The following is a 4,242-nucleotide window of genomic DNA, read 5'->3' as shown; positions in this document are numbered from 1 at the left end:
CAACAATGTGTGGTAAATCTTCTATCATATAGTTAAGGGTTATCAGCCCATTTGGTCTATCTCTACCTTGAACATTATAGACAAGATTCAAAACCTGTTACTGATTTTACATATACTTTTAAATTTACATTTTATCACATTGCATTAAAACTATTTATTTTTACTTACATCATATCCCCTACTAGACTGTGAGGTTCCTAGGGAAGGATCTGTATGGTATTAACCTCTCTCAGCACTCAACCCACTAGTAGGTGCCCACTAGATGTTGATGTAAGTGAAAAGATGAGTGAGTATCAGTTAGGTTTGATGATTGAAGAATTTTATGCTAAGCTCTTTTCTGTGGTTCAGAGCATAATAGGACATATTCATGTTCTTTTGGCCAGGTATTGCTTGAAGACATGTTTTTTTCTTTTTCTCATATTATTTTTGTTTACAAGAGTTACATAGTAGCATATTTACATACTATAAAATTAACCCATTTTAAGTGTACAGTGATTTTTAGTGGATTTACAGAGTTGTGCCATCATCACCACAATCCAATTTTAGAATATTTCCATCACCCAAAAGAAGATCCCTCACACCCATGGCAGTTTATTGGCATGCCGACTATAATTTTTTTATAATTTTTTAAATTTTTATAATTTTTTATAATTTTTGTTTGTTTTTCTGACTATAAATTTTGAATGGGAAGAAATCAGAGAGGGAGACAAACCATGAAAGACTCTGGACTCTGGGGGCACCTGGGTGGCTCAGTGGTTTAAGCCTCTGCCTTCAGCTCAGGTCATGATCTCAGGGTCCTGGGATCGAGCCCCACATTGGACTCTCCGCTCAGCGGGGAGCCTGCTTCCCCCTCTCTCTCTGACTGCCTCTCTGCCTACTTGTGATCTCTCTCTATCAAATAAATAAATAAAAATCTTTAAAAAAAAAAAGACTCTGGACTCTGGAAAACAAACTGAGGGTTACAGAAAGGAAGGGGGTAGAGGCATGGGGTAACCGGGTGATGAATATTAGGGAGGACACATGTTGGAATGAGCACTGGGTGTTATACACAACTAATGAATCACTGCACACTACAACCAAACCTTGCGATGTACTATATGTTGGCTAACTGAACAGAATAGAAAAATAATTTAAAAATTTTTGAACAGGGTACTGCTGTCTCTGAACCTCTGTCTTTCATGTATCATCTGGGATGGTATGAGTTCTTAACCCCAAAAGAAAGATTCAAGTGTCACAGCCATGGAAAATAAGAGAGTGACCTGTACTTAGGGAGTGTGCAGATTTGTGGTCTCCCCACCCCCACCACCTATAGCAACAGAAAGAACATCAGGGAGAACTGCAGAACCAGGTCCTGCTGGAAATTACATGTGCAGTCTTTAATTGTGTAGTTTTAGAGGGCAGCATATTATTCCTTTTTAGTAGATGCCTTTGCCCTTATTTTTCTCTGATGATGGAGCCTCTCAGGCTTATTGTGGCTCAGCTCCTAAGTTAATCAGCACCAGTGTTCATCCTCACATTACTCAGGTGTATTTCAAATAAAGAATTGCCATCCTCCCCTCCACGGGTAAAATTATTCACTTGCAGTCCAACTGGAGCTTGGCTCTACAAGGGATTCACTTCCTGTCATTTTCCAAGGTGAGCTGTCAACTCCTACTTTCATCTGTTGTGAATATACCCAAGTCACTGTCTCCCTTTTTCCATCATCCATTCATTCTGCAGGGGAACAACCCTCTTCCACCATGGTAAGAGCAGAGAAAATGATCTGAGCAAGAGGGTGCTTCTATCACCGCAACCACAAGGCATGTCCACGCATGGAATGAGCCTTTGTCTTCCCTGAATCACACGATTGGCAGGCATTTCTTCATCCACCTTTATGTCACAGGCTATTGTCATAAATTCCAAATATAAATCTCTTTGGTGATTTTCTTCAAAGCTTTTATTTATTTATTTGACACAGAGAGAGAGAGAGACATTGAGGGAGGGAACACAAGCAGGGGGAGTGGGAGAGGGAGAAGCAGGCTTCCAGCTGACCAAGGAGCCCCATGTGGGGCTCAATCCCAGGACCCTGGGATCATGACCTGAGCCAAAGGCAGATGCTTAATGACCGAGCCACCCAGGCACCCCCTCTTTGGTGATTTATAAGAGATGTCCAGATGTTCTTAGTAACTTTTGAATGGCCAAAAGGATCTGAACATCGTAAAAAAGCTGGAATACAACCACTGTTGTAAGGTAGATGGGATGTCAGGTGCATGCTTTACATTTTCACTATCCCCACCCTCCCCCCCACCTTAACTTTTCTCTGCTCTTGATTCTTTTAAATTTAATTGAAAACAAATACACAGGAAGATAGAAGAATACAGTGTAACAAGAAAAAAAATTACCCTTAATCCTGCTACCAAGAAACTACTACTACTAATATTGTTGACTCTCTAGACTAGCTCAATGATTTCTCTCTCTCCCCTATTCATCACTTAAGGCTCTGTAGGAACTTTGCACCTTATTCACCAAGGAGAAGTTCTGTTCAGTGCTGCTGGGTTGGATGAAGTGATCATGAAGGCTCTCGTTAGGGGGTATACACTTAAGGTATTGGACTAAACAGAGACTCTAAGGGCCTGTAATAAAACTGTCAGTTGTTCTAACAGCAAAAATTGGTTTATTCTAGTAAAAAAAATTGCAGTTTGGGGTATGCAAGCTATGGCAAAACCACAGACAAAGTCCAACAAAGGAGAGGAATGTTATTTTTTGGAGAAGAGGAAGGAAGTTGGGAGGAGTAGTTTTGAACAAAAGTCCATTGAGAGAAGCAAGAATTTGGTGTGGTGATGGCTTCTCATTGGCAGAGTTGCAGAGAGAGTCAATTTCTTGTAAGAGATACAACCAACCCCCCCATAGCCCCCCTACCCCCCCCCCCCGCCGTTGGGGTCTGTAACTGATGATTCTTTCCAGTTGATACTTCTCCTATTGGGGTCTGTAACTGACACTTCCCTTGGAGACTGGAGGGAGTCTTTAAGAGTTAGAGGGAGTCTTTGACTCATTTCTGGAATGTGGGAGGCCATGGTATGCTTTGGTTGAATCTCTCGTCAGCTATGTAAAGATGAGTTGAGATGAGAAAGATGAGTCACTGGAACATACTTGTGTCTGCAGCAGCAGAGTTGTATCTACAGTACTAATAAGACATGGACAACTAGGCTTGGAGGGTCTTTCAATAAAGTCCTATGGTATGGTGGATCGGTCCCTCTCTAAAAGTTTACTACATAAGTTTGGCTCTTCTCTTCCTTTCTCCCTTGCTTCCAAGATGTTAGTATATCTGGACCTTTTCTCTACTTGGAAAATAGTTTCTCTCTCCCTCCCCTCAACCTGCCCACTCTATTATTTATCTCACCCTTTCCCTCTCTCCTTCAATCTTTCATTTCTCTTCCTTCCACATGGCAACCACTCCAAGGGTAGCCCCCAGTCTTAAGTAATTTAGGACATATAGTTCATAGTTTTAAGAAGAGTGACCAGTTCTTTCTTTCTTTTTTTTTCCTTTACCTTTTGTGGTCACAGTCTATGGGTAAGCTCTGAATTCAGAATTTAGCCTTAGGAGAAATAGCAGACCATTAGGTTATGATCCATTTCTGTCAATTTAATGTAGAATAAGCTATTTTCATGCCACAAACTCGCGTGCAAAAATGCATCTTCTTTAATTGCTTTTTAATATAATTTCTATTTTGCAGCTCTATTCCATCCAGTGACAGAAACTCAATGCATTCATTTTTATTTGTAAATACTTCCAAGTAAAGTTACTCATCTCATTATTTTCTCCCCAATTACTGAATATCTATAAATCTATTTGTTAAGATGTCCTCTTTCTTTTATATCCTGGGCTTATTTCTAAGCTCCAGGGCTTGTAAAGTTCTGTAAACTATTGGAGAGAAGGCTTTTAGGTTTCAGACCTGCATTGTCTACCATCCCCTCAAAATGCAGTTTTCCCACATGGCTTTTAGTATCTTCTTTTCACCATTGGCATTTAACCAGTTGTAGCCCTGTCCCCAGCCATGAACTGATCTGTGTATGGTCCTAATGGTCAATGGTCATGAATCCACATATTCTGCACTTTCCTCCTTCTAACCATCTGGCTCTTTTGGCCCATCAACCCTTTCTACCCCCTGCTGGGGTGCATGGGGGCGGGAGGAACTTCATGACCCTCTCACATGCTTCTCTGCAGCTGTGGAAAACTCAGGATGACTTTGTTGAGGCTTTTCT

The sequence above is a fragment of the Mustela nigripes genome, chromosome 1 (assembly GCF_022355385.1).
Source record: "Mustela nigripes isolate SB6536 chromosome 1, MUSNIG.SB6536, whole genome shotgun sequence".
Classification (NCBI taxonomy): Eukaryota; Metazoa; Chordata; class Mammalia; order Carnivora; family Mustelidae; genus Mustela; species Mustela nigripes.
This window is presented reverse-complemented; position numbering follows the sequence as displayed.